The sequence below is a fragment of the Bos grunniens genome, chromosome 3, assembly GCF_055505025.1.
Source record: "Bos grunniens cultivar Pamir isolate PY7600 chromosome 3, Bosgru_T2T1.0, whole genome shotgun sequence".
Taxonomy (NCBI): Eukaryota; Metazoa; Chordata; class Mammalia; order Artiodactyla; family Bovidae; genus Bos; species Bos grunniens.
In genome coordinates this window covers 107,327,887-107,346,215 of record NC_141167.1, presented here as the reverse complement: position 1 = coordinate 107,346,215, position 18,329 = coordinate 107,327,887, and the positions used below count along the sequence as shown (strand labels likewise).

General features: G+C 43.5%; 1 pseudogene; it reads left to right on the top strand.

Moving 5' to 3' along the window:
* Nucleotides 1-1,598: 1,598 nt before the first annotated feature.
* Nucleotides 1,599-4,641, top strand: LOC147376697 (large ribosomal subunit protein uL15 pseudogene; annotated as a pseudogene).
* The last annotated feature ends 13,688 nt before the right edge of the window (nucleotides 4,642-18,329 follow it).

The following is an 18,329-nucleotide window of genomic DNA, read 5'->3' as shown; positions in this document are numbered from 1 at the left end:
AATTAAAACATCACAGACCTAGATATAAAAGCGAAAACTATAAAACTCGTAGAAGAAGCATAGATATAAATTTTCATGACTTTGGATTTGGCAGTGGCTTCTTTAGATACTGAAAGCACAAGCCACAAAAGTAGATAAATTGAACTTCATCAAAATTCAAAACTCTTGTGCTTCAAAGGACATCTTCAAGGAAATTAAAAAAAACAACCCACAAAAGTGGGAGATGTTTTCAAATCATATATCTGACAAAGGATTTATATCTGCAATGTATAAAGAACTCTTACACAACTCAAAAAGATAGCCCAATTAAATGGGCAAAGAATTTGAAAAGCCATTTCTCCAAAGAAGATATATGGATGGCTAATAAGCACATGAAGTGATGCTCAGGGCTCCCCTGGTGGTCCAGTGGTTAAGAATCTGCCTGCCAATAAACGTGGGTTCGATCCCTGGTCTGGAAAGATCCCACATGCCCTGAGGCGACTAAGCTCCTGGACCACAATTACTGAGCCTGTGCTCCATGACAAGAGAAGCCACTGCAGTGAGAGGCCCAGGCACCGCAACTAGAGCAGCCCCTGCTCGCCGCACCTGGAGAGAGCCCCCGTGCAACAGCGAAGCTCCAGCACACCCAAAAACAAATAAAATCTTTGTATTAAAAAAAGACTGTAAAGTCCCAAGATGATTAGAAAAAATGATATCCAACATCATTAGTCATTAGGAAAATTGCAAATCAAAATCATGAGATACCACTTCACCCCCACTAGGATAGCTAAAGTACAATAGGGAATAACAAGTGTTGGTGAGGCTGTGGAGAAATTACAAGTCATGTATTGCTAAGGAGGCTATAAAATAGTGGAGCCACTTCGGAAAACAATTTGGCAGTTCCTTGCTAAACACAGAGTTACCATATGAGTCAGCAATTTCACTCCTAGGTATAAATCCCAAGAAAATTGAGAGCATATGTCTGCACAAAAATCTGTATACAAATGTTTATAGCATCATGATTCTTAATAGCCAAAAAGTGGAAATAATCCCACTGTTCATCAGCTAACAAGTGGATAAACAAAAGGCGATATATCCACACAATGGAATATTCAGCCATCAGAAGGAAATACTGATATAAGGTACAATGGAAGCACCTTGGAAACATGCTAAGTGAAAGTCAAACACAGGCTTCCCTGGTGGCTCAGTGGTAAAGAATCTGCCTGCCAATGTGGGAGACTCCAGTTTGATCCCTGGTCCAGGAAGATCCCACATGCTGTGGGGGCACCTAAGTTTATGCAGCACAACTACCGAGCCCACGCCCTAGAGCCCACGAGCCTCAACCCCTGAAGCCCTTGTGCTGCACCCACTGAAGCTCGTGTGCTAGAGCCCCTGCTCTGCGACAAAAGAAGCCACTGCAAGGACTGGCCCACACGCTGCAACTGGAGGGTAGCCCTGCTCGCCGCAACTAGGGAAGGTCCACGTGCAGCAATGAAGATCCTGCACAGGCAAAAATAATTACATTTTTTTAAAAGAAGGAAAACAAGAAACGGTGAGCTAGTTCTGAGTGTACTGATGTAAAAAGCTGTCAATGGTACATATGTTATTTGGAATGAGACATGAGAAACGTGGCAGTGGTCCACCTTTGGGGAGTAGGAAGTATCTTTCTGTGCTGTTATTACAGTGAGCTTATCCTAGTCTTATAGAAAAGAAGGCCAGCACACACTATGCGTCTAGAACTGAGGGGTGAGCAACACAGAGGAGTGGCGTGGCCCTTGTTCTAGAGCAGTGATGCTCCAACTAGGTGCTACAGCCTGTGCCTGGTCAGTACTAGGACACATGCAGAAATCGACAGCAAGCACTTAGAAACTCACAGCTTGCAGTTTGACCCGTGATTCTAATGATAAAAAACTGAGATTATATTTTATAGGTCTCTTCATTTCATTTTTCTAGTAACTAGGTTTTTTCGTATTTCATGAAAATATTAGTCGATAACAGATTGAAAATTTTAAGGAGTTGCCCTTTACTACAGACTGTTTGAGAAGAACTGTTCTACAGGGCATACTTCTAGTCAACTGACATAGAATGCATTAGCACTGATGAATTAAACCAGAGGGACTGAATGGAGTAGCTGAGTTCACACTATATATGCAATTTTGGATTTTGCTATATTCTTTGAGCCATGAAAAACATTCTCCATTTCTTTAAAATTTCTTCAAAACATTATGTAGGCCATATAGTTCATGTATTTAACATTCCTACAATATCAGTTAGTTTTCCATTATCAATAACATATAATTCTGCAATGAATATTTTTGAGTTCAGTTCAGTCACTCAGTCGTGTCCGACTCTTTGCGACCCATGAACCACAGAACGCCAGGCCTCCCTGTCCATGATCAACTGCCAGAGTCCACCCAAACCCATGTGCACTGAGTCACTGATGCCATCCAACCATCTCATCCTCTGTCGTCCCCTTCTCCTCCTGCCCTCAATCTTTCCCAGCATCAGGGTCTTTTCAAATGAGTCAGCTCTTTGCATCAGGTGGCCAAAGTACTGCAGTTTCAACTTCAACATCAGACCTTCCAATGAATACCCAGGACTGATCTCCTTTAGGATGGACTGGTTGGATCTCCTTGCAGTCCAAGGGACTCTCAAGGGTCTTCTCCAACACCACAGTTCAAAAGCATCAATTCTTCGGCACTCAGCTTTCTTTATAGCTCAACTCTCACATCCATAAATGACGACTGGAAAAACCATAGCCTTGACTAGATGGACCTTTGTGGACAAAGTAATGTCTCTGCTTTTTAATATGCTATCTAGGTTGGTCATCGGAGAAGGCAATGGCACCCCACTCCAGTACTCCTGCCTGAAAATCCCATGGACGGAGGAGCCTGGTAGGCTGCGGTCCATGGGGTCGCTAAGAGTTGGACATGACTGAGCGACTTCACTTTCACTTTTCACTTTCATGCATTGGAGAAGGAAATGGCAACCCACTCCAGTGTTCTTGCCTGGAGAATCCCAGGGATGGGGGAGCCTGGTGGGCTGCCGTCTATGGGGTCGCATAGAGTCGGACATGACTGAAGTGACTTAGCAGCAGCAGCAGCAGCAGGTTGGTCATAACTTTCCTTCCAAGGAGTAAGCGTCTCTTAATTTCATGGCTGCAATCACCATCTGCAGTAATTTTTGGAGCCCTCAAAAACAAAGTCTGATACTGTTTCCCCATCTATCTGCCATGAAGCAATGGGACTGGATGCCATGATCTTAGTTTTCTGAATGTTGAGTTTTAAGCCAACTTTCTCACTCTCCTCTTTCACTTTCATCAAGAGACTCTTCAATTCCTCCTCACTTTCTGCCATAAGGGTGGTGTCATCTGCATATCTGAGGTTATTAATATTTCTCCTGGCAATCTTGATTCCAGCTTGTGCTTCTTCCAGTCCAGCATTTCTCATGATGTACTCTGCATAGAAGTTAAATAAACAGGGTGACAATATACAGCCTTGACGAACTCCTTTTCCTATTTGGAACCAGTCTGTTGTTCCACATCCAGTTCTAACTGTTGCTTCCTGACCTGCATACAAATTTCTCAAGAGGCAGATCAGGTGGTCTGGTATTCCCATCTCTTTCAGAATTTTCCACAGTTTATTGTGATCCACACAGTCAAAGGCTTCGGCATAGTCAATAAAGCAGAAATAGATGTTTTTCTGGAACTCTCTTGCTTTTTCCATGATCCAGAGGATGTTGGCAATTTGATCTCTGGTTCCTCTGCCTTTTCTAAAACCAGCTTGAACATCAGGCAGTTCACAGTTCACGTATTGCTGAAGCCTGGCTTGGAGAATTTTGAGCGTTACTTTACTAGCTTGTGAGATGAGTGCAATTGTGCGGTAGTTTGAGCATTCTTTGGCATTGCCTTTCTTTGGGACTGGAATGAAAATTGACCTTTTCCAGTCCTGTGGCCACTGCTGAGTTTTCCAAATTTGCTGGCATATTGAGTGCAGCACTTTCACAGCATCATCTTTCAGGATTTGAAATAGCTCCACTGGAATGTGATCACCTCCACTAGCTTTGTTCGTAGTGATACTTTCTAAGGCCCACTTGACTTCACATTCCAGGATGTTTTTGAATATAAGATTTTTATTGCTCTTTCGTCTAGGCCGCCAACGTGCCATCCAGACTAAGGAAGACCCGGAAACTTAGGGGCCACGTGAGCCACGGCCACGGCCGCATCGGCAAACACCGGAAACACCCCGGAGGCCGAGGTAATGCTGGTGGCATGCATCATCACAGGATCAACTTCGACAAATATCACCCAGGATACTTTGGGAAAGTTGGTATGAGGCATTACCACTTAAAGAGGAACCAGAGTTTCTGCCCGACTGTCAACCTTGACAAATTGTGGACCTTGGTTAGTGAGCAGACACAAGTAAATGCTGCCAAGAACAAGACAGGAGCTGCTCCTATCATTGATGTGGTGCGATCAGGTTACTACAAAGTTCTGGGCAAAGGAAAGCTCCCAAAGCAGCCTGTCATCGTGAAGGCCAAATTCTTCAGCAGAAGAGCTGAGGAGAAGACTAAGGGTGTAGGTGGGGCTTGTGTCCTGGTGGCTTGAAGCCACATGCTGGGAAATTCATTAAATGTTAAGTGCTTTTCTAAAAAAAAAAAAAAGATTTTTATTTATATTTCTAAATATCTCCCTAGAATACTAGGACAGAAATTGCTAGATCAAAGATTATGAACATTTTTAAAAATTAGGTTTTTCCATATTATAATACTTATTCATTGTAGAAAATTTCAGTTCAGTTCAGCTGCTCAGTCGTGTCCGACTCTTTGCTACCACATAGACTGCAGCACGCCAGGCTTCCCTGTCCATCACCAACTCCCGGAGCTTACTCAAACTCATGTCCATCGAGTCCGGGATGCCATCCAACCATCTCATCCTCTGTCTTCCCCTTCTCCTCCTGCACCCAATCCCTCCCAGCATCAGGGTCTTTTTCAATGAGTCAGTTCTTCGCATCAGGTGGCCAAAGTATTGGAGCTTCAGCTTCAGCATCAGTCCTTTCAATGAATATTCAGGATTGATTTCCTTTATAATTGACTGTTTTGATCTCCTTGCACTCCAGGGACTCTCAGGAGTCTTCTCCAACACCACAGTTCAAGTGCATCATTTCTTCCGCACTCAGTTTTCTTTACGGTCCAACTCTCACATCCATACATGACTACTGGAAAAACCATAGCTTTGGCTAGATGGACCTTTGTTAGCAAAGTAATGTCTCTGCTTTTTAATATGCTGTCTAGGTTGGTCATAGCTTTACTTCCAAGGAGCAAGTGTCTTTTAATTTCATGGCTGCAGTCACCATCTGCAGTATTTTGGAGCCCAAGAAAATAGTCTCTCACTATTTCCATTGTTTCCCAATTTATTTGCCATGAAGTGATGGGACCAGATGCCATGACCTTAGTTTTTTGAATGTTGAGTTTTAAGCCAGCTTTTTCTCTCTCCTTTTCCACTTTCATCAAGAGGTTCTTTAGTTCTTCTTTCATTTCTGCCATAAGGGTGGTGTCATGTGCGTATCTGAAGTTATTGATGTTTCTCCCAGCAAACTTAATTCCAGCTTGTGCTTCATCCAGCCCCTGCATTTCGCATGATGTTCTCTGCATAGAAGTTAAATAAGCAGAGTGACAATATACAGCCTTGACGTACTCCTTTCCCAATTTGGAACCAGTCTTTTGTTCCATGTCCAGTTCTAACTGTTGCTTCTTGACCTGCATACAGATTTCTCAGGAGGCAGGTAAGGTAGTCTGGTATTCCCATCTCTTAAAGAATTTTTCATAGTTTGTTGTGATCCACACAGTCAAAGGCTTTGGCTTTTAGTCAATAAAGCAGAAGTAGATGTTTTTCTCTAGTCTTTCCCATTCTGTTGTTTTCCTCTATTTCTTTGCATTGATCGCTGAGGAAGGCTTTCTTATCTCTCCTTGCTATTCTTTGGAACTCTGCATTCAGATGCTTATATATTTCCTTTTCTCCTTTGCTTTTCACTTCTCTTCTTTTCTCCACTATTCGTAAGGCCTCCCAAGACAGCCATTTTACTTTTTTGTGTTTCTTTTCCATGGGGATGGTCTTGATCCCTGTCTCCTGTACAATGTCACGAACCTCCATCCATAGTTCATCAGGCACTGTATCTAGCAGATCTAGTCCCTTAAATCTATTTCTCACTTCCACTGAATAAGGGATTTGATTTAGGTCATACCTGAATGGTCTAGTGGTTTTCCCTACTTCCTTCAATTTAAGTCTGAATTTGGCAATAAGGAGCTCATGATCTGAGCCACAGTCAGCTCCTTTCATTCCAATCCCAAAGAAAGGCAATGCCAAAGAATGCTCAAACTACCGCATAATTGCACTCATCTCACACGCTAGTAAAGTAATACTCAAAAATCTCCAATCCAGGCTTCAGTAGTACGTGAACCGTGAACTTCCAGATGTTCAAGCTGGTTTTAGAAAAGGCAGAGGAACCAGAGATCAAATTGTCAACAACTGCTGGATCATCAAAAAAGCAAGAGAGTTCCAGAAAAATATTTATTTCTACTTTATTGACTATGCCAAAGCCTTTGACTGTGTGGACCACAATAAACTGTGGAAAACTCTGAAGGAGATGAGAATACCAGACTACCTGACCTGCCTCTTGAGAAACCTATATGCAGGTCAGGAAGCAACAGTTAGAACTGGACATGGAACAACAGACTGGTTCCAAATAGGTAAAGGAGTACGTCAAGGCTGTCACCCTGCTTCAGATCAGACCAGATCAGATCAGTTGCTCAGTCGTGTCCAACTCTTTGCAACCCCATGAATCGCAGCACGCCAGGCCTCCCTGTCCATCACCAACTCCCGGAGTTCACTCAGACTCACGTCCATCCAGTCAGTGATGCCATCCAGCCATCTCATCCTCTGTTGTCCCCTTCTCCTCCTGCCCCCAATCCCTCCCAGCATCAGGGTCTTTTCCAATGAGTCAACTCTTCTCATAAGGTGGCCAAAGTACTGGAGTTTCAGCTTTAGCATCATTCCTTCCAAAGAGATCCCAGGGCTGATCTCCTTTAGAATGGACTGGTTGGATCTCCTTGCAGTCCAAGGGACTTTCAAGAGTCTTCTCCAACACCACAGTTCAAAAGCAACAATTCTTCGGCGCTCAGCCTTCTTCACAGTCCAACTCTCACATCCATACATGACCACAGGAAAAACCATAGCCTTGACTAGATGGACCTTTGTTGGCAAAGTAATGTCTCTGCTTTTTAATATGCTATCTAGGTTAGTCATAACTTTCCTTCCAAGGAATAAGCGTCTTTTAATTTCATGGCTGCAGTCACCATCTGTAGTGATTTCGGAGCCCAGAAAAATAAAGTCTAACACTGTTTCCACTGTTTCCCCATCTATTTGCCATGAAGTGATGGGACCGGATGCCATGATCTTAGTTTTCTGAATGTTGAGCTTTAAGCCAACTTTTTCACTCTCCACTTTCATTTTCATCAAGAGGCTTTTTAGTTCCTCTTCACTTTCTGCCATAAGGGTGGTGTCCTCTGCATATCTGAGGTTATTGATATTTCTCCTGGCAATCTTGATTCCAGCTTGTGCTTCTTCCAGCTCAGCGTTACTCATGATGTACTCTGCATAGAAGTTAAATAAAAAAGGTGACAATATACAGCCTTGACGAACTCCTTTTCCTATTTGGAACCAGTCTGTTGTTCCACATCCAGTTCTAACTGTTGCTTCCTGACCTGCATACAAATTTCTCAAGAGGCAGATCAGGTGGTCTGGTATTCCCATCTCTTTCAGAATTTTCCACAGTTTATTGTGATCCACACAGTCAAAGGCTTCGGCATAGTCAATAAAGCAGAAATAGATGTTTTTCTGGAACTCTCTTGCTTTTTCCATGATCCAGCGGATGTTGGCAATTTGATCTCTGGTTCCTCTGCCTTTTCTAAAACCAGCTTGAACATCAGGAAGTTCATGGTTCACATATTTAACTTCTATGCAGAGTACATCATGAGTAATGCTGAGCTGGAAGAAGCACAAGCTGGAATCAAGATTGCCGGGAGAAATATCAATAACCTCAGATATGCGGATGACACCACCCTTATGGCAGAAAATGAAGAGGAACTAAAAAGCCTCTTGATGAAAGTGAAAGAGGAGAGTGAGAAAGTTGGCTTTAAAGCTCAACATTCAGAAAACTAAGATCATGGCATCCGGTCCCATCACTTCATGGGAAATAGATGGGGAAACAGTGGAAATAGTGTCAGACTTTATTTGTTTGTGCTCCAAAATCACTGCAGATGGTGATTAATTTCATGCAGCCATGAAATTAAAAGACACTTACTCCTTGGAAGGAAAGTTATGACCAACCTAGACAGCATATTAAAAAGCAGAGACATTACTTTGCCAACAAAGGTCCATCTAGTCAAGACTATGGTTTTTCCAGTCGTCATTTATGGATGTGAGCGTTGGACTGTGAAGAAAGCTGAGTGCCGAAGAATTGATGCTTTTGAACTGTGGTGTTGGAGAAGACTCTTGAAAGTCCCTTGGACTGCAAGGAGATCCAACCAGTCCATTCTAAAAGAAATCAGTATTGCGTGTTCATTGGAAGGACTGATGCTGAGGCTGAAACTCCAGTACTTTGGCCACCTCATGAGAAGAGTTGACTCATTGGAAAAGACTCTGATGCTGGGAGGGATTGGGGGCAGGAGGAGAAGGGGACAACAGAGGATGAGATGGCTGGATGGCATCACCGACTCGATGGACATGAGTTTGAGTGAACTCCGGGAGTTGGTAATGGACAGGGAGGCTTGTCGTGCTGCGATTCATGTGGTTGCAAAGAGTTGGACATGACTGAGCGACTGAATTGAACTGAACTGAAGATGTTTTTCTGGAACTATCTTGCTTTTTTGATGATCCAACGGGTGTTGGCAGTTTGATCTCTGGTTCCCTTGCCTTTTCTAAATCCAGCTTGAACAACTGGAAGTTCATGGTTCACGTACTGTTGAAGCCTGCCTTGCAGAATTTTGAGCATTACTTAGCCAGCGTGTGAGATGAGTGCATTTGTGTAGTTTGAACATTCTTTGGCACTGCGTTTCTTTGGGATTGGAATGAAAACTGACCTCTTCTAGTCCTGTGGCCACTGCTGAGTTTTCCAAATTTGTTGGCCTATTGAATGCAGCACTTTCACAGCATCATCTTTTAGGATTTGAAAAAGCTCAACTGGAATTCCATCACCTCCACTAGCTTTGTTCATAGTGATGCTTCCTAAGGCCCACTTGACTTCACATTCCAGGCTGTCTGGCTCTAGGTGAGTGATCACACCATCGTGGTTATCTGGGTTATGAAAATCTTTTTTTATATAGTTCTTCTGGAAAATTTAGAAAATATTTACAAGGCAAAAAACAAAGGGGGGCTTCCTTGGTGGTCCAGTGGTTAAGAGTCCTCCTTGCAAAGTAGGGGACACTAGTTCAGTCCTTGGTCTGAGAGGATCCCACATGCCACAGAGCAACTGAGCCCATGCACCTCAACTACTGAACCCACTGCGCCCACGTGCCGTGACTACTGAAGCCGGCCCCTGGAGCCTGTGCTCCCCAGAAGAGAAGCCATCGCAGTCAGAAGCTGGCACACTGCGCCTGGAGAGTAGCCCCTGGGCTGCGACTATAGAAAGAGCAACGACAAAGACCCACCAGAGACAAAAAATAAAATAAATACATAAATCTTTTTTAAAAAGAAAAAAAGGTTAAAATAATTCATGATACCATCACTAAATGATAGCTACTTGTAACATTTTGATGCATCATATTTGTAATTAGAATCACACTATGCATCTTATTTCATTAACTGCTTGTTCCATTTAACACTGTAAACATATCACCATATTAAATGGGATATACCCTAATTTACTTAATCTACCCACTATTAAATAACCATTTAGAGGGTTAAGTTTTGATATATAAAAGAATGCTATGTTGCAAATTCCTTGTAGGGGGCTCTGTTGACATTGTTCTCTCTGGGTCTTTTTTTTCCTTTTTTTAGTATCTTAGTTACCTCACCAAGGATCAAACCTGTGTCCCCTGCAGTGGAAACACAGAGTCTTAACTAGTGGACTAGCACAGAAGTCCTGGATCTTTTCCTTTACTGAATTGATCCTCCCTTCCTCCAAATGACTGATGGGGTTAATGATTTGCAGAATCTGCCTCCCACTGACCAGGACACTGGACTCCAGGTTCTAGAATAGACACAGACTCTCTTCCCGTCTGCCACGAGAATTTGAATTCTGAGGGCGGCACCCAGGAAGGGAAGCCAGTGGTAGCTGAGTCAACAGCTGGCAGCACGGTAAAGAGACAGCCACCCAGTTTCTGGCACTGAGATCCCCAGAAGGGTCAGTGTGTCACCTTTCCCAGCACAAGTCACCTAACCCCTTACAACCCTGAGTGCCCCTCAGCATCTCCCAGCCAATCCCTGCTTGCTCAAGTTCTTCAGTGCCATGTTTTATTATTTACAAAGATTCCCTCCTGATTCATCTTAGTACCTAATCTTTATGCCTGGATTTATGTTCTCAGACTATATTCCTAGAAAAAAAGATGCCGTGTTGAAGGGTAGGCACTTTTTGTATGTGACCTAACGACTTCCAGAAAATCAGTATCAGTTAACAAAGAAAGGGGACACGGAACGTGAGAGCAAACTGGTGCAGCTTGCTGGGGCCAGGAGTCCTGGGTCCAGCATGAAGCCCAGCATGACTTGCCAGTCAACCTAAACCTGCCTTCACGGGACTGTGAGACCCCTCAGTTGCCTTTCTACCACCATCAGTGCAGCATAGGTGGCCCCTTCCTCTGCAAGGAACACACATTTAAAAAATACAGGTTGCCAAGACTTCCCGGGTGGTCCAGGGGTTAAAAATCTGCCTTGCAATGCAGGGGATGCGGGTTCGAACCCTGGTTGGGGAACTCAGATCCCCACATGCCTCCCAGCAACTAAGCCTGTGTGCTTCAACCTGAGGGAAACAAATAAATAAAAGAACTTAAAAAAATAAATGAAAATAAAAAATACAGATTTCCAAATGCAGTGGGTACCCTGGACTGGATCCGGGAATAGAAAATAAGACATTAATGGGAAAACTGGTGAAACTGAATAAAGTCTAGAGTTCAGTTAATAATAATATGTTAATATTGGTTTCTTAGTTTTAACAAATGTACCATAGCAATGTAAACGGTTAACCGTAGGGATAGACAGGAACTCTCTGTACTGCTTCTGCAACTTTTCTGTACATTTAAAACTATTCCAAAATTAAAAGTTTATTTAAAACTGTATCACACCAATTTAGAGTCCCACTAAGAGGGCATAGAAATGTTAGTCTTACCACAACCTTGCCAACAGCAAGTATTTTTAAAAATTCAGTCTTTCAGCAAATATTTATTAAGTACCGTCTATGTGCCAGGCACTATCCTAGGTTCTCGGGACATCTTTAAACAAAGCAGACATAGATTGATGCCCTCATGGTGTTGACATTGTAGCAAAAAAGACAGATATTTTGGTCTGTTAGAAGCAAAAAGTGCTTTGAACAAGGATTTACTGTATAGCACAGGGAGCTATACTCGGTTGCTTGTCATAAACTATAATGGAAAAGAATTGAAAAAAGAATATACATATATAAAACTTGAGTAATTTGCTATACATCTGAAATTAACAAAATACGTAAATCAGCTATACTTGTTAAAAAAAAAAGAAGTAAGGACTTCCCTGGTGGTCCAGTGACTAGAACTCCAAGTTCCCAACGTAGGGGGCTCAGGTTTGATCCCTGGTCAGGGCACTAGATCTCACATCATAACTGAGGGTTCGCAAGCTGCAACCAAGATTGAAGGTCCCACATGCTGCAAATAAGACCCAGCACACTTCAAATAAATAAATTAAATTAAATAGATATTTTTTTTTAGAAAAGAGAGAAAAAGAAGTAATTCTACTTTGGAAAAAGTAGAATAAGGAACAACACAGGTGAAGAGAGAATAAGGGGTGGGCTACGATTTTCAACAGGGTGATCTAGAGAGGCTTCATTGAGGAGGTGACGTCACAGCAATGACCTGAAGGAGGTGAAGAGGTGAGCCATGCGGATGTCTGGAGGAAGGGTCTGAGAGATACAGTGGAAGGACGGATCGCATATGGCCTTGTTGGGGGCTGTACAAGATGTGACAGGGACCAAGCTCACCCCAATCCTCAACTCCTCTGCTGCATTCCCCAGCCCCTTGCAGCTAGACAGGACTGTAAGAACAGTTTGGACCGATGAAACATGAGTGGACGTGTAATGTGTCACTTCCAGGTTGAGGAAATAAAAATCCCACATGTGATTCTCTGGTCTTTCTTTCCCTCATTTCCCACTATCTGCAGTCCAGATAGTGCCGCGACAAGATGCTAGAGCCTTCATCAGCCTGGATCACTCTTGAGTGACTGCATAGAGCAGAACCTCCCCCTACTAACTAACCAGTGTCATGAGCTGAGTCACCAGTTGGTGGCAACCTGGAGAGATAGCCGGGCGCAGGCACCGAGACTCATTATGTTAAGCTACTGAGATTTGGGGAGTAGTCGTCACTGCACCACATCTTAGCCCGTCTGGCCTGACATGGAAGGACTTGGCTTTGGGTTAACTGACTCCATTGTTTCTTTAGAAATTCAAGCATGATTGTTTAGTCTTCATTTCTTTGATAATTACTGAATATGGCTTTTGAACTATGGTGTTGGAAAAGACTCTTGAGAGTCCCTGGAGTGAAAGGAGATCAAACCAGTCAATTCTAAAGGAAATCAATCCTGAATATTCATTGAAAGGACTGACGCTGAAGCTGAAGTTCCAATACTTTGGCCACCTGATGCGAAGAACTGACTCATTGAAGAAGACCCTGATGCTGGGAAAGACTGAAGGTAGGAGGAGAAGGGGAAGACAGAGGATGAGATGGTTGGATGGCATCATAAACTCGAGAGACATGAGTTTGAGCAAACTTCGGGAGATGGTGAAGGACAGGGAAGCCTGGCGTGCTGCAGTCCATGGGGTCACAAAGAGTCAGACATGACTGAGCAGATTGTGTCTTCTAACATGGGCATAACAAATTCTCCCATCCCCCGTGCTCTTCTTACCATGGCATTGACACTCCACCCATTGAGAGGTGGCCTCTGTGTTCCCTTACCTTCAAGGGGCAGGCCTAGCACTACACTGAAGATGAAGCTACGTGACGTCTAAATCTAGGTCATAACAAATGCTATGCCTTGCATCCTGTCTCGATGGAACATCTGCTCATGGAAGCCCACTGCCATGTTGTGAGGAAGCTGAGGTGACCCAGAGGAGTCAGGCGAGCGTGTTCCAGTTCACGCTCCCAGAGGAGGTCCTAGCTGACAACTACACGCGTGAGGAGGCCTTTGGGAGCACTCCTGCCACTGTCTGTCTGCAACCTCATGAGAGACCCTAGGACAGAACTGCTGGGCTGAGCTCAGTCAAGCCCAGGACCATATGACGGTGATGAGGAGGAGGAGGAGGAAGTTTTAAGCCATTAAGATTTGTTTTTGTTTTTTCAGATTATTGAATGAACTTAATCCATGTAAGATATTTGAAAGAATGCCTGACACATAATATGCCTCCAATAAATGTTACAAAAATTACCTGAAATTTCACCTCTCAGAGAAAATTACAATTAAGATTCTGGTAAATGTCCTTTCCAGGAAACACAGCAGTTTACTTCTTCAATTGTGTATACAAATGAGACCAAACTCTACATGATGTTCTGAAACAAATGAAACTCAGTCTCTGTATACACACATCCCATCAGTTCTGCTTCTCTGGAGAATCCTGACTAATACAGTTTATTAGGTTGCTCAGCTCAAATGTTTATTGACTTTCTGTATTTATTTTCTTTTTATCTTTCCTTTCTCTCCTCTTTTTTCAAAAAAATTTTTTTGGAATATAGTTGCTTTACAATGTGGTATTAGTTTCCACTGTACAGAGAAGTGAATCAGCTATACATAAACACATATTCCCTCTTTTTTGGATTTTCTTCTCATTTAGGTCACCGCAGAAAATTGAGTAGAGTTCTTTGTGCTAAACAGTAGGTTCTCATTAGTTATCTATTTTATACTTAGCAGTGGTGTATGTCAGTCTCAGTCTCCCACTTCATCGCAGCCCCCTTTCCTCCCTTGGTGTCCATAATTTGCTCTACAAGCCGCTAAGTTGTTTTGAAAATGTTTATTTATTTGGCTCTGCTGGGTCTTGTTGTAGCACGTGAGATCTTCGATCCTTGTTGCAGCATGGAAGCAGCTGGAGCATGTGGGATCTAGTTCCCCGACTAGGGATCAAACCTGGGCCCTCTGCATTTGAGGCACAGGCTCTTAGCCACTGGACCACCAGGGAAGTCCCTCAAAGCCACTAAGTTTCAAGGTGGTTTGTTATATAGCAATAGATAACTACAAGAGTGGGCTGAACATTTTCATTATTCTTACCTAATATATTGAAGTGTTTTTACACAAAGATACCAAGCCTGCCTTTTCCCTTTCCAGATAACCATTGAAAAAGGATGAGGCAATGGATGAAACGACCAGAGATGTCCCTCAGAATGGACTCAGAACAAAAATGTTCTCAGAATAGCTGTTCAATTAACACACATAGGTACTCAATAAATACTTGTTAAATTAATAATCTTATCCATAGAAGGTGTGGAGATATTGGTCGAAGGGTAAAGACCTAGTAATAAGAGGAATAAATCTTGGATCTAATGTCTAGCATGGTGACTATATTTAACAACACTGTATTCTTATACCTGAGAGTTGCTAGGAGACTTTTCTCCTAGCAAAGATGGAGAAAAGTGTCTGTTTTTTCTCACAAAACACACACACACAAATGATAATTATGTGAGGTTGTTGGTGGCGTTAACTAAACTTATTGGATAATCATTTTTCAATACATAATTATCAAATCATTGCACTGTACACCTTAAACTTATACAATATTATATGTCATTATAGCTCAATAAAGAGAATAATAATAATGACCATATTTCTGTATCTTGTTTAAATATATTATAATCAATCTAATTCAGTGTTTTCATGAAATTCAGATGCATTATACAGCATTCCCTAGAAATACCAAACTGTTAAATAATTTTATTTTAAAAGGCTTACAGCAAAGTTTTACTTTTTCCTTCTCTTTAGTTTCCTTTAAACAAATAAAATAATGTGTATTGCATGGATGCTCAGTCACTCAGTCGTGTCTGACTCTTTTCAACCCTATGAATTGTAACCTACCAGATTCCTCTGACCATGAGATTCTCCAGGCAAGAATACTGGAGTGGGCAGGAGATGCCAGAGCCTCGGGTTTGATGCTGGGTCAGGAAGATCCCCTGGCGAAGAAAATGGCAACCCACTCCAGTATTCTTGCCTGGGAAATCCCATGGACAGGGGAGCCTGGTGCGCTACAGTCCATGCGGTCGCAGAGAGTTGGACAAGACTTAGTGACTAAACAACAAGCATGATACGCGTGAAGGTAAGCTAAAATATATTTGCATCCCATTTTCCCTAGAGATAAGGTTTACTGGTAGTTTGGTATGGATTCTTCCAGATCTTCTTTCTATATATTTGCATTCCTGGATATGAACTTTTTGTGGCAGAATGTATTTTCCAAAAATGGCCGTGACAACATTTCCCATCCCACATGCTCTTTCAAAACCTTGACACACCCCATCAGGCGGAGGTTCTGTCCTCCACACCCCATCAGGCGGGGGTTCTGTCCTCCACACCCCATCAGGCGGGGGTTCTGTCCTCCACACCCCATCAGGCGGAGGTTCTGTCCTCCACACCCCATCAGGCGGGGGTTCTGTCCTCCAAACCCCATCAGGCGGGCGTTCTGTCCTCCACACCCCATCAGGCGGGGGTTCTGTCCTCCACACCCCATCAGGCGGGGGTTCTGTCCTCCACACCCCATCAGGCGGGGGTTCTGTCCTCCACACCCCATCAGGCGGGGGTTCTGTCCTCCACGCCCCATCAGGCGGAGGTTCTGTCCTCTGTCCGCCTGAGCACGCCTCTCTGCCTGCCTCACTAAAGTGTGACAAAAGTGATGTGAGCTGACACCAAGGCTTGTCATAAGAAACAGTATTGACTCCCCTTGGCTGTCTGTGTTAGGACACATACTTCCAGAGCTGTAAGCCACACTGTAAGAAGTCTGGCTACCCTGAAGCCCCCATGCCAGGGAGATCACAAAGACAGACTAGAACCCCACCTCCTTGAATGTTCCCACCCCCGGTGCCAGACAGGTGAGGAAGCTTTCATGTTAACCCCTGTCAGAGTGGGACAGCGTGAGACCTGAATGAAAAAGCCACTAACCATTGGGTAATTGATTAATATATATATACACCTATACATGCTTATTTGCATAAATGACCTGCTATTACATAGATGTCTCCGAGACTTTTTTTTTTTTTTTTTTCACTTTTAACTGAAGGATAATTGCTTTACAGTATCATGCTGGTTTCTGCCAATATCAACATGAATCCACCACAGGTATACGTATGACCCCTCCCTCTTGAACTTCTCCCCCACTTCCCTCCCCATCCCCATGCCTCTAGGCTGTTACAGAGCCCTGGTTGAGTTTCCTGAGTCATACACCAAATTCCCATTGGTTATCTATTTACATATGGTAATGTATGTTTCTTTGTTACTCAGTATGTCTCACCCTCTCCTTCCTCCCCTGCCACCATAAGTGAGACTTGTCTTTTGTGGGATCTTAGTTCCCCAACCAGGGATCCACTGAAGCTGTGCCCCCTGCAATGGAAGGGCAGAGTCTTAACCACTGGACCACCAGGGAGGTCCAAGGTTTGCTTTTTGCACTGAGCAATTTCTGAGACTGTTGTGTGTCAGTGGGCTCAGATCCACTCAATATTTTGTAAGGCTGTGCAGTATTCCATAGCATAGATATTGCATAACAGAACATAGAGAATTTTCAAACATCTTTAGCTGTGTCCTCCCTTATGGCAGAAAGTGAAGAGGAACTAAAAAGCCTCTTGATGAAAGTGAAAGAGGAGAGTGGAAAAAGTTGGCTTAAAGCTCAACATTCAGAAAACTAAGATCATGGCATCTGGTCCCATCACTTCATGGGAAATAGATGGGGAAACAGTGGAAACAGTGTCAGACTTTATTTTGGGGGGCTCCAAAATCACTGTAGATGGTGATTGCAGCCATGAATTAAAAGACACTTACTCATTGGAAGGAAAGTTATGACCAACTTAGATAGCACATTCAAAAGCAGAGACATTACTTTGCCAATAAAGGTCCGTCTAGTCAAGGCTATGGTTTTTCCAGTGGTCATGTATGGATGTGAGAGTTGGACTGTGAAGAAAGCTGAGCGCTGAAGAACTGATGCTTTTGAACTGTGGTGTTGGAGAAGACTCTTGAGAGTCCCTGGGGCTGCAAGGAGATCCAACCAGTCCATTCTAAAGGAGATCAGTCCTGGGTGTTCTTTGGAAGGACTGATGCTAAAGCTGAAACTCCAATATTTTGGTCACTTCATGTGAAGAGTTGACTCATTGGAAAAGACTCTGATACTGGGAGGGATGGGAGGCAGGAGGAGAAGGGGACGACAGAGGACGAGATGGCTGGATGGCATCACCGACTCGATGAACATGAGTTTGGGTGAACTCCGGGAGTTGGTGATGGACAGGGAGGTCGCAAAGAGTCATTCATGGGGTCCCACTGACCCCATTCATGGGGTCCCCATTCATGGGGTTGCAAAGAGTCAGACACAACTGAGCGACTGAACTGAACTGAACTGCCTCTTCAAAGGAAAAGACTTCCTGGAAACTCACGGTTTAAAACAAGTCAAATAAGCTGCTGGTCCAAGCCAGTGCCTCTCCTCACTAACCTCCATACAGGGAGAGGCCTCTGAAGAGACTCCTAGCTTTAGATGACATTTACAAATCAATCACCTTGTAGAGGGTCTAAGGACAGGTCAAGCTGTGCTTGTCTATCTATTTGTTTTGTTTTGCTTTAATTTATATTGGAGTATAGTTGATCCAGGCTTCCCGGGTAGCTCAGCGGGTAAAGAATCTTCCTGCAATGCAGGAGAGCCCAGTTTGACTCCTGGGTCAGGAAGATCCCCTGAAGGGACAGGCTACTCACTCCAGTATTCTTGGGCTTCTCTGGTGGCTCAGATGGTAAAGAATCTGCCTACAATGAGGGAGACCTGGGTTCAATCCCTGGGTTGGGAAGACCCCCTGGAGAAGGAAATGGCAACCCACTCCAGTATTCTTGCTTGGAGAATATCCCATGCACAGAGGAGCTTGGCAGGCTACAGTCCATGGGGGCCCAA